At 42.9% G+C, this 13,255-nt stretch overlaps 1 protein-coding gene across 3 annotated transcripts in view; it reads left to right on the forward strand.

Moving 5' to 3' along the window:
• STAP2 (signal transducing adaptor family member 2) overlaps positions 1–13,255 on the forward strand; it is a 236,553-nt gene that overhangs the window by 87,970 nt on the left and 135,328 nt on the right. The window lies entirely within an intron of this gene.

The following is a 13,255-nucleotide window of genomic DNA, read 5'->3' on the forward strand; positions in this document are numbered from 1 at the left end:
TGGAGTGCAACAGTAGGGAAAGTGTTGGATAGCAGAGAGGAATATTTTACTATTCCCACTCCAGCAAGGGCAACTGTAGGGAAAGTGTTGGATAGTGGAGGGGGATAATTTACTATTCCCACTCCACGGAGTGCAACAGTAGGGAAAGTGTTGGATAGTGGAGGAGATAAAATTACTATTCCCACTCCAGCGAGTGCAACAGTAGGGAAAGTGTTGGATAGCGGAGGGGAATAATTTACTTTTCCCACTCCAGGGAGTGCAACAGTAGGGAATGTATTTGATACCGAGGGGAATAATTTACTATTCCCACTCCAGCAACTGCAACAGAAGGGAAAGTGTTGGATAGCAGAGGGGAATAATTTACTATTCCCACTCCAGCAAGTGCAACAGTAGGGAAAGTGTTGGATAGCGGATGGGAATAATTTACTATTCCCATTCCAGAGAATGCAACAGTAGGGAAAGTGTTGGATAGCGGAGGGGAATAATTTACTATTTCCACTCCGGCAACTGCAACAGAAGGGAAAGTGTTGGATAGCAGAGGGGAATAATTTACTATTCCCACTCCAGCAAGTGCAACAGTAGGGAAAGTCTTGGATAGCGGATGGGAATAATTTACTATTCCCATTCCAGGGAATGCAACAGTAGGGAAAGTGTTGAATAGCGGAGGGGAATAATTTACTATTTCCACTCCAGCAAGTGCAACAGTAGGGAAAGTGTTGGATAGCGGATGGGAATAATTTACTATTCCCACACCACGGAGTGCAAGAGTAGGGAAAGTGTTGGATAGTGGAGGAGAATCATTTATTATTCCCACTCCAAGGAGTGCAACAGTAGGGAAAGTGTTGAATAGTGGAGGAGATAAAATTACTATTCCCACTCCCACGTGTGCAACAGTAGGGAAAGTGTTGGATACTGGAGGGGATAAAATTACTATTCCCACTCCAACAATTGCAAAAATAGGGACAGTGTTAGATAGCAGAGGTGAATAATTTAATATTCCCACTCTAGCAAAATAATAAACATTAATTGACAAATACGTAAAAAATAATTGACCTCTCACCATATACCCCTATAAATAATACCAGCACTATTGTAAAACATGACACAATTAACATAATTGCTTAACAATTAATTAACTAATAATTAACTAATAACAATAAACAAAATTAAAACACTGAGTTATAAATTAATTCATACTATTAAGACTATAAAATAGCAATAAAAAAATATTATCTGAAAAAATTAAAACTTATATTAATTTTTAATTACTTGCCACACTACTCCTCTTTAAATACACAACTCGCTCATAAATAATTGACACAATTTTCATATTTACCAATTAATTATTAATAATTAACCAATTAATAATTAATAAATGACACATTATTTAACACAATTAGCAATATGAAATATTAAATACACAAATAGTAATTAATAAAAATTATTAATTAATGAATTATAATTAAATTACTTCCCACCCTACTCCCCTATAAACCCACAACTCTCTCTTAGAAAAATAACACAATTAAGATATTTACCAATTAATTATTAATTATTAATAACTAATTAATCACAACATATTTAACACAAATAACATAAAATATCAAATACATTAATATTAATTAATAAAAATATTAATTAATGAATTATAATTAAGTTACTTCCCACCCTACTCCCCTATGAACCCACAACCCGCTCCTAAAAAAAGACTCAATTAACATATTTACCTATTAATTATTAATAATTTATAACCAATTAATTACTAATTAATAACAAATTAATTAACACAGTTAACAATATAAATTATTAAATACAAAAATATTAATTAACATAATTGATTAATCCACCCTATTCCCCTATAAACTATAGTATAAACCCACAACCCGCTAACTAAAACACACGAAAATGACTTAACAAAAATGAATTACTTCTAAAAATGTACATACATTAGAAAAATAACTATACTTTTAACACCTATACTAAAATACAGAACACTAAAATAAATTTCGATATTATTAACAACGATATTTTGACTAACGATATTACTAACTTCGATATTAACAAAAACAATATTTCTTACCTGCATGTCGATATTCTGGTTGACGATATTCTTGCAGGTCGATATTGTGTCACATTGATATTATGGCATATCGATATTTAAACATCAATATTATGACTCTATACCTTTCTCTTTGGGACTGTATGCAAGAGTGAGTTGACCTTACACCCTTCCAATGTAACCCATGCAAGTCTCAAAATGTTGTACTAAATCTGAGCGTCCCCAGTTACTCCTTAATTATGGTGCAGGTCGCAGGCCTTTCATCCATTTAAATACTTGGCTTATGTCTGCCAATCGTTCAGAGCCTTCAGGTACATTTCCTATTTTATTTGAGAAGTTTTATATAGCGCGGACCTGACCTGATGGTATCGGAGCGCTTTACATCGGTTACATAGCAGAACAAAACATAATACAATAATGTGGGAAATCCCGTAATAAAAATACTATGTTATGTTATAGTGTTTTTTTTTAGCTGACTTTTTAATTTAGCAAAGGAGGGAATAGTTCTGATGTGAGGGGGAATAGAGTTCCAGATTTTGGGCGCATTTCCGGCGAAGGACCTGGCCGCGTTTTTTTGTTTTTGTGATTTCAGCGGGATGAGTAGTAGGGTGTTAGAGCTTCTGAGGTTCCTGGTCTGACCTGCTTTTTTGAGTTTGGCAGCCAGATATTCGGATTTGCCGGTGTGTAGGGCTTTGTGTGTGAGGCAGGCTGTTCTGAATTTCGCCCGCATTTCTACTGGGAGCCACTTGAGTCCTATGAGTGCAGGTGAGATGTGATCAAATTTCTTGATTCCGGTGACCATTCTGGCAGACACGTTGAAAGTTATTTTCAGAGGAGCAAGATGTGATTTAGCTATTCCCGAGAGAACTGCATTTCCATAGTCTAATCTTGACAGCACCATTGGGTGGCTTGTTTGAGATCTTTGGGCGGGATGAAAGGTTTTATTTTGTTCAGTAGCTTCAGGTTGAGGAAGGCGCTCTTAGCCGAGTTCCTAATGTGTTTGGTCATGTCCAGTTTCGGGTCTAGCGTGATGCCAAGTCGGCCAGGGTGAGGTTCCCATTAAGCACATCGATAGCTTTTAACCAATCGACTATTTGGGGGATCTCTTCTTTGTTCGATATGAGGAGTAATTCGGTTTTGTCAGGATTTAGTTTCAAGTGGTTACTTGACAGCCATAATTGTACTTAGTATGCTGTTGAGTCTTTGAATGTCTTTAACAGAGGAGATTTCCAAGTAAATCTGAGTATCGTCAGCATATAGATGGAAGGGAATATTAGCTTTTTTGAAAGGGTGGTGAGGGGTTCCATGTAAATGTAGAAGAGTTGGGGGGAGAGCACTGACCCTTGAGGGACTCTCCTACTGACTAGGTGGAGGTCGGACTCAAAGTTTTTGATTTTGATTCTCTGGGAGCGATTGTGTAGGAAGGAGGAGAACCATTTGAGGACCACCTCATCAAGTCCAGCCCTTTCATGGAGAGCCTTGATGAGACGTTTGTGATCTACCATGTCGAATGCTGCCGCTAGGTCTAGGAGAATGAGGAGACAGCATTGGTCTGAGTCAAGTGATTTGTGGATATCATCGATGATGGTAAGGATCGCGATTTCTGTGCTGCAGCCTTTCCTAAATCCAGACTGGTGGGAGTCAAGGGGGATAATGCTGTCCATGTGTTGAGTTAATTGTTGGAGTACACAACTTTCTAGGATTTTGGATGGAAGAGGAAGGTTAGAGGCGAGTCTGAAGTTATTCAAATCGTTTATATCCAAGCCAGGTTTTTTCAGCAGTGGGGTGACTTGTACCACTTTGAGGCAGTCTGGAACGATTCCGCTTTTTAGGGAGCTGGTTATAATCTTGCAACAGAGTGGGGCTAAGGAGAGTTTCAGCTTTTTGGTCAGTTGTGTGGGTAGAGGGTCTAGGACGTGAGATGAAGGCATGGAGGTGGAGATTGACTATCTCAGCTTCTAGAATGGGATGGAAGAGTAACCAGGGTTTAGTGTGGGGTAAGGGAGCGCTACCATACGCCCCAGATGGGCTTCTATTGGAAAGGGGGGCGCTAATGATTTCCAGTGAGCGCTCGATCTTGGAGATCTTGTTATTGAAGAAATTGGCGAAGTTGTCGCGAAGTTCTTTGGATGCCTGCACTAAGGACGTAGCGGGTTTGGAGGAATGTTGTCTGATGATGTTAAAGAGCTCCTTGGATCTGTTTTTTGCGCTATCCAGTGCGGAATGGAAAAACGTGGATTTTTTGTTCTTGATGTGACTGTTGTACTTTTTCCGGACTGTTCTGAGTTGATCGCGGTGGATAGTAGTAGGATTGTTCCTCCTGCATCTTTCTGCGGCTTTTAATAGTCTCCTTTCCACGTTGATGTCTGAGTCGAACCATGATCTGGACGAAATAGCTCTGCTTTTTTTTTATTTCAGGGGTGCTAGTTGATCAAGCAAGACCACCATATTCGAGTTATAGAGCGAGGTGAGATTGGTTGTGGAGAGGTGGTCATTGCCGCTGGGGAGGAGTGAACTTAGTATTTCTTCCATGACGCCAAGGGGAATCTGGGTGAGATTTCTAGACCATTTGGGTGAGTGTTGTACGGGTGGCAGGGATAGCACTCTTTGGTTGATGTGGAATAAGATCATGTGGTGATCCGACCAGTCCATGGGAAGAATGTAGTCAATCGTAATTGCGTCTCGATGAGCGATGATGGCATTCAAGGTTGCTCCTTTATTGTGAGTTTCCTCTGAACAGTGTTGAGATAGATTATTGTCACAGAGAAGATTGTTTAGAGTTTGAATTAGCGTGTTGTTTGATTCGTTCCAGCATAGGTTAAGGTCACCAAGGATTAGATTGTTAGCGTCTCCGAGTGCACAATGGGCAATCAAGTCAGAGAAGTGTTCCCCGAATGTGGGGGTGTTGCCTGGTGGGTGATAGAGAAGGTGACATAGTATTGTATTATTATCCTTAGTCTTGATGTTGACGGTAAGACATTCAAAGGAGCTATACTTGCAAGTGTCCATCTCAATGATGTCGATGTAGTCCTTGTGAATGATAGCTACACCTCCACCTCGTTGATCTTTTCTATCTTTTTTGATAATAGTGAAACCTGGGGGCACAAGCATATCCAAGCATGGTGGGGAGATTTCATTTAGCCACATCTCCGTGATGAACGCAATGTCTGTCCTGAGAGAGGATGGCTTCTGCTAATTCCGTTGCATGCTTAGAGGCTGATCTGCAGTTAATGAGCATGCAGTTAGTGGAGAGCCCTTTTTGCTGAGATTCCTTTCAGATGGGGCCCTAGGTATGGAGGTGAGGAAGGGAGGGGGTCTTGTGGTTTTAGTCGGGGGGGAAGTCTCTTCTGAAGCCCGTGATTACTTGAATTTTGGATTTAGGGGAGGCACTGGGAGGAGAGTCGTATGTGGATGCTAGACCCGCTGCTTCTTCTGCGGACATTGCGGCTTTGGTTCTTGTAGGTCTTTGAGTCTGGATCTCAGCATCCTTTCTTAGGAGACTCTGTACCCAGGGCGCAGAGGCTTTGGTTCTTGTGTGACTCTGTGACAGGATCTCTGCGTCAATTTTAGTAGGACTCTGTAAACTGGTTCGCATGGAGGGTTGAGGACCCGATAGGATGTTTTAGAAGTTTGAAGTTGGTCGGTGTGGGAGCCCTGGGTCTGGATTGTCTGGGCTTTCGGGCCATGTCAAGGTTAGTTCCTATACTCTAACGATATACAAAGTAACCTTGCTGCATCTTGATAAATGGTTATTTGAAGACGTGAGCCCTGATGAAGCCTTTTTTGCCAAAACACATCAGCTATTTCTTATGAATATGTACCATTCTACAACAACAGCTTAGAAGAGTTGCATCTCAATATTAGCTCTAAAATCTGTGTGTTTGTGTTATTAGCTATCTCTGTATGTAGTTTTGCAAGTAGGGGTTGAGACTGGTTGGCGTCCACCTAACCTGTCTGACCTATGCCGATACGTGTAAATGGCGTCTCTCAAGAGTCCTGTGCAGATTCAGGGCTTGTCTTCTTCTTAAAGCCTATATGATGTATGCCAGTCCTTGCCGTGTAGTGTTCGTGACTCTTCTAATCCTTTCTAGGGGGGTTTGTATGTCACTGTGTCTGCATGCTAGAATGTGCTTCACTGTATGTGCCAGTGTGTGAGTATTTGTGTCTGTACATATTACTGTCACAATTTCTGCAAATATAGGTACATCTCTGCCAGTGCTGGTGTGTGTTTGAGGCTTGTACCTGTCACTGTGTCTACAAAATAGTATGCACCTCACAGTGTGCCAGTTTGTGTGTGCCAGTGTATGTGTCTGTACATGTTAGTGGGACTGAATCAGCATGCATGTTTGTCTGTGGTGTATATGTACTTCACAGTATGTTCTTATCTGTTTGCGTCTGCACATGTAAGTGCCATTGTGTCTGAGATGTATGTGTGTGTGCGCTTGTGCGTGACTCTTAGGTTTGTACATGTCACTGTGTGTACATGCTAGTGTGTACGTTACAGAGGGTGCGAGTGAATGTTTGTTTGTACATGATAGTGGGACTGTGTGAGCAAGCAGGTTTTTGTTTCTGCATGTGCTGATATGGTGCATGTATGCTAGTAGGTACTTTATGGTAAGTGCCAGTGTTTCTGTCTCTGTCTGCACACCTAACCGTCACTGTGTCTGCATGTGCTGGTTTAATGTCTGTGAGATTTGTACACATCACTGTATCATTCTAGGATGTATTTCGTCATCTGTGTCTTTGTGTGCGTAAGTGTTTGTGGGTGTACAGGTCCATGTCACGGGGGTTATGACCTTTTCTCCATGTGCTGGTGGGTATCAGTGAGTGTCTGTGCACGTCAGCATGTCCTTCACTGCATTTGCCGGTGTCTGTCTGAGGTTTGCGCATTCCAGTGTCTGAATACTGCTAGTAGGTACTTTGTAGTAGGTGCCTATGAGTGACTGTGTATGTGAGAATGTACACATCTGGTTCGCTTTGTCTCTGTGTATCCTTACCTCCATGTGAATGTCCGTGTTAGCCAGTGTGCATGTGTAGTATGTGTAGTATGATGTTGCTAACAGTAGAGCTGTCTGAAAATCCACACTCGGCTATTCTTTCAGGCTATTTTCAAGTTCTTGGCTCTTCATAAGTTCTTGGCTCTTCATAAGTTCTAGGCTATTTTTCAAGATCTAGGCTCTAAATAAGTTCTAGGCTATTCTTAAGTTCTAGGCTATTCTTAAGTTATAGGCTCTTCATAAGTTATAGGCTCTTCATAAGTTCTTGACTCTTCATAAGTTCTTGGCTCTTCATAAGTTCAAGGCTATTCTTAAGTTCTAGGCTATTAAGCTCTAGGCTCTTCATAAGTTCTAGGCTGTTAAGCGCTAGGCTCTTCATAAGTTCTAGGCTATTCTTAAGTTCTAGGCTCTTCATAAGCTCTAGGCTCTTCATGAGTTCTAGTCTCTTCTTAAGTTCTAGGGTATTCTTAAAGTTCTAGGCTCTTCATAAGTTCTAGGCTCTTCATAAGTTCTAGGCTAGGTTGGTCGTTTTCCAGGACGCACAGACCCTCACCCACCTCGTTTTCATACTTGATTTGAGAGTATTGACAGAGAGAGGACATGACGGACCGCGGCACCTCTCTTCTTTGTGTTCATATAGTGATGCGTAGGCACATAACCTTCACTGCGTGTGCTGGCGTGTGTGTGTCTTGTGAAAGGGTGCATTCGGTGTGCGTGAGCTCGGCGGCCCTTCTGAGTGTGGCGAGATGTGGTGTTACAGAAGAGGGCTTGCAGAGTTTGCTGGGAGTGCGCGTGCCCTGCCAGAGTGACACAAGTTCAGGGTAGCTTACCAGGAAATGGCCTACATAACAACTGAAGGTATTCGCGGATTTTCTTCCTGCCCCGAGCCTACTCTTGCACTTTCCCCTGCGTGTCTCCAGGCGGAGGGTGGCGCACGGTTTAAGCGGTAGCACGGAGGGCTATTTCAAGACCTATTTTCTGAGTGCAGTTCCTGGCGGCAGATATTACTGCTGTGGAACTGTCTGCATAACTCAGTGCGTGCGTGTCAGGAACCCTTTCGCCTCACTCCTCGCCTCGAGGGCCTCAGCGTGGCGTGAGTGTAAGAAAAATGAGCAACGTAGAACAACATACCTCTCTCTGACACACAACTCCGTGGCACCTGACAACCTAGATTCAGGCACTCGATGTGGGAACCACAACCGACCAGTGCTTCATTTGTAAAACAAAAAGTGCAGAGGGCCCGCGGCAAATGCTACGAGCATCGGGGTGCCGAATCCCCGGGATGACTCCACACCATGCCCCTTCCATCTCCCACCGGGCCTCACTCTTGCTTTTCCTCCCTGCTTCCTCTCTTTGGTACTGTTTCTTCGTGCATCTCTTCCTCCTTCTCCCCCCTTTCGTGTTTTCCTCTTGCTCTGGGTGAAAGTCTGATGAGGAAAAACGAGTGCAGGTCCCCAATAATAAGGGCCGGTGCGCCCCACTTGCAACCAGTGACACAGAGGGAGTACTGTTCCTAACTCTTCCAGCACAGGAGACCCTCTACCCGTCCTACCACAAATGGAGGCCCAGCGCCACACCATTGGCGTCTAGGCGCTATTGAAACACCAGGTGATAACCAGTGGCTGAGATTAGTTCAAGCATTTCACCAATCCCCTTATTGTTTTCATCGGTGTCTGAAGGCCAACACTGGCGTGTTGTGTCCAAGTCTGTAGGGCGCGTCTGGAGGGTTGTGTCGAAATCTGGAGGCCCCACTGGCGAGATGTGAGTCCACTTTAAGTGTATTGTGTCCATGTCTAGAATGCACCTCTGTGATTTGGAGAGACCACCTCAGGAGTGCGGTGTCCATGTCCAGATACCACATCTGGGGTGTTGTGGCCTAGTCTGTAGGGAACATCTGGAGGGTTGTGTCGAAATCTGGAGGCCCCACTGGAGAGATGTGAGTCCACTTTAAGTGTATTGTGTCCACGTCTGGAAGCCACCTCTGTGATATGGAGAGGCCACCTCAGGAGTGCGGTGTCCATGTCCAGATACCACATCTGGGGTGTTGTGGCCTAGTCTGTAGGGAACATCTGGAGGGTTGTGTCGAAATCTGGAGGCCCCACTGGCGAGATGTGAGTCCACTTTAAGTGTATTGTGTCCACGTCTGGAAGCCACCTCTGTGATATGGAGAGGCCACCTCAGGAGTGCGGTGTCCATGTCCAGATACCACATCTGGGGTGTTGTGGCCTAGTCTGTAGGGAACATCTGGAGGGTTGTGTCGAAATCTGGAGGCCCCACTTGAGAGATGTGAGTCCACTTTAAGTGTATTGTGTCCACGTCTGGAAGCCACCTCTGTGATATGGAGAGGCCACCTCAGGAGTGCGGTGTCCATGTCCAGAGACCACATCTGGGGTGTTGTGGCCTAGTCTGTAGGGAACATCTGGAGGGTTGTGTCGAATTCTGGAGGCCCCACTGGCGAGATGTGAGTCCACTTTAAGTGTATTGTGTCCACGTCTGGAAGCCACCTCTGTGATATGGAGAGCCCACCTCAGGAGTGCGGTGTCCATGTCCAGAGACCACATCTGGGGTGTTGTGGCCTAGACTGGAGAGCACGTTTGATGTGTTGAGAGTTCACAGTTAGCTAGAGGCCACATCACTATAAGGTTGAAAGCAGATTGAAGACAGTTTTTAGCTGAAGTAATCAAGGGTTTTTATGACAAAATGCATTGATTTTTATGGTAACCTAACACCATCACACACAGAACATCAATTACATGACAAGCTGAGCCCCACCCCAATTAACATAGCACAGCAGTGAAAATATGCATAAAGCATACATGCCAACATTAAAAAAAAAAAATTGTCATGAGAATATATTCTCCTATTGACTTTTATTGAGGCTGGAATCGGGTCTATTCTCATGTATGCGACTTAAAGTGTGCTGCTGCAGGATCCGGTATCAGAAATGCAAATATATGTTTTTTTCATTAACTGTCAGGAAAACAGAGAAAGCGTTATGGTAGGCAGCGAGAGCGTGACGAAAATGTTGTGCACGCGCCTGCGGGAGCTGGTTACTGGCAGTGCACAAATCGAGTCACACAAGACCAGTCCCTGTCGGCTGAAGCCATGCAGGAACTGGAAGGCATGGGACTGGCCTTGAAATCTGTTGTCTCCCGACCGAATCGGTAGGGTTGGCATGTATGATAAAGGCACGCCCCTGTTCTTCCTCTCCCTATACCCTCCCAGCAGCAGATAAATAACCAGGGGTTAATGGTGCAGGGCAACAGACTAAACACATATTTCTCGAAGCCAAAGATCATTACTTTGCAACAACCATAAATTGCAAACTAAAGGTAAGTGAAAATAGTATTTAAAAAGTCTCCATAACCACTCTCTTTCAGATGCATTTAATTTGTTATATAGCGCCACTCATATCAGTGTAGGGTGTTAGAGCATTTTACATCCCACACACTACACAGAGACAAACAATCATCCGTGTGTAAATCAGTGTATAGGAAATATTACATAAGACAAAGGACTACAAGGCGCAGGAGTGACGTGTGATCCATACTGGTCGGCAGGTTAGTTTTCAAATTTTATTGTTGACCTCAGTAGAGGTCTAAATCAATAAATCATAAAATAATCTAATGGTAGGCGGGGTAGTTTAAGAGTGCTTGGTCTGGAAAAGCACAAACTCAGAATTGAAAACTGAACACCATAGTTTGGGTTTCTCTTTAGTGATAAGAATTGATTTCTGCCCAATTGAACCCTTTTTGCAGCATTAATCTTTGCTCTAACCTATACTTTGCAGTGTGCTTGCAATTCTTCGATGGCAGTTAATAATTCACTGTTCGATATTAGGATGTTAACTAATAAACTGCAAGTAACAAAAGGATGTCTCTTAGAAAAGCAGTAACCCACTGACCTATTTACATTATTTGCACTTTATGATCTGCATGGTACATGTTCTTTGCGCAGGCCTATTAATCCTTCCTGTTAATTTATGAGCAGTCCAAATCTCAACTTGTGAACACTCCGATCTCTTTCCAGGAAAAACAATTATCAACAGTTATCTTGACATTTTTATTGTTGCCTGAAAATTTCTGGAGGCCAGGAACGGGGCAGTAGGTGCTTTTAAAATGAAAATAAGCTTGCAAACATGGCGCCCCCTGAAGTCAGCAACGGGTGGGGGGGGGGGGATAACAGGTCGCTCGCCCTAGAGCCAGCCCTCATGTTACACCGCAGTCGCAGATATAGTAAATTACTTCCGTGTTGTTACCAAACCCCCTGGTTCGGAAGAGGTGCATTCCAGACACACCCAGGGCCCCGCGCTGCCCCGGGAACCCTGCTCGCCAGGGTCGGGGATCCTTTCAGGCAGGTCAGTCAGGGCGGAGCGACAGAGCAGATGATGAAAGCATGGACAGAGCAAAAGTAAAAGGTGAGTTGATGCCACCAACAGGTGTTAGACATAGAAATAAGCCCTCGCCAGTACAGCAGAGGAGGAAAAATGACATCAACAAAGGCAGTACAAGAGATGTAATAGCAACCCCAGTGTGGGCGGGATAGACCTCATCAGTGTGGCCCAGGCAAACAGGGACTTCATCAAATCGTACACAGGCGGAAAGAGTGCCATGTGAGCCCAGGAGAAGAGTTACGCCATCAGTGTGTGCTTAGAAGAAGAAAGTGATTCAACTAAAACAGCACACGAATAACCCCTTTTGCGCTTGGGTACCTAACTAAGTATTGTAAACTGCTGGCAAGGGAATCATTCAAACAAAACATGCAAAATATAAAAGTAATGTGGCTGCTCTTTAAGTGGCATCTAGAAGCAAAATCTGTCATTCATATGGTGATTTTATGAATGGAAAGGATCAAATATATGACAAGCACATCCATTGATGGAATCATTAAGATAATATATTCACAAACTGTAGGGCAGGGGCTCAATATAGAAAGTATCTTAACATACATTGACAATGCCAATTCTGAATTATACTGCAAGTTACACGACTCCATCTGTCAATGTATATAAAAAAAACTCTCCAAAGGGTCAGTTTAAGTGTCCATCTTTCATGGAGAACAAACTCAACATTGATAGTGAAATCAGAAATGGAAGAATGAGATGGGCTTGCTGTCGACGCTTTGGTCTCAAGTATCAATCCGCAAGACCCTCCCAAGCACCAATATGATTTATGCGGAGATACAGGAAAGACCCCCCCAACTAGTCAAAGATATAGAAACAACAATGTTAAATTATATAAGAATTATGCCTGCCTTGAAGCATGATTCACCTGTTGTGATGATAACTAACGCCACTCTACATTAAGTGCACAATCCAGTGGAAAAAAGCAAAAGCAAGGAAAGACTGAATCACCAAAAGTGCAAATGAAATAAAGGATAATAAAAACCAATGCACACAAACCTGGACATTACACACCTCTTAAGACAATAAGGTTTAAACATGGGAGCCATCTATTGATGTAAGTTCTCACTCAAAGTAAGTTCTCTGTATTAGCGGGTAGGCCAGTTGTGGCCTCTTTGTTGTACACGGCGGCTCAGTGGCACTGATCACTGTATATTATATTTTTTACAGTGCTGCTTACTAGTGAAGTGTCTTTAGTGATTAATTCAAGAGAGGTGAGTTTATCCCTTACGTCACTAGGATACTCATTCGTCCATGTGCGGGACCTAACAATATCTTTTTATTTTATATATTGTTTTTTAGAACTACCAACTCTCACACATTCGAATCCACAGCTAATTCAATTGTGAGTCACTAGTCTGTTTTAACTTTAAGGCACTAGGGATTTCTTGTTTTAACTTTATTGTGTTGGTTGGTGATTAGTGTCCTGGTTTGTGGATGGTCTCGCTGATTGATACCACTTAAGATCGAAATGTCGACGACAAGCCCATCTCTCTGTTCCATTTTTGATTCCACTGTCGACGTTGAGTTTGTTCTCTGTGAAAGATGGATAGTTATATTGACCCTTCAGAGTATATTTGAACCTTTTGTTTGGTTTAACTCTATTTATAAAATCATCATATGGAAGACAGACTTTGATTTTAGATGCCACTTGTTGGGCATACAAACTACTTTTGTATTTTTGGTTGGAATGATTCCCTCGTCAGCAGTTTACCTTACTATGGTTAGAAGAAGAAAGTGACATCATCTATGTAGGCTCAGAAGAAGAGAGTGAGGTCATCAGTGTGAGCCTGGACA

The sequence above is a fragment of the Triturus cristatus genome, chromosome 12 (assembly GCF_964204655.1).
Source record: "Triturus cristatus chromosome 12, aTriCri1.1, whole genome shotgun sequence".
NCBI classification, from domain to species: domain Eukaryota; kingdom Metazoa; phylum Chordata; class Amphibia; order Caudata; family Salamandridae; genus Triturus; species Triturus cristatus.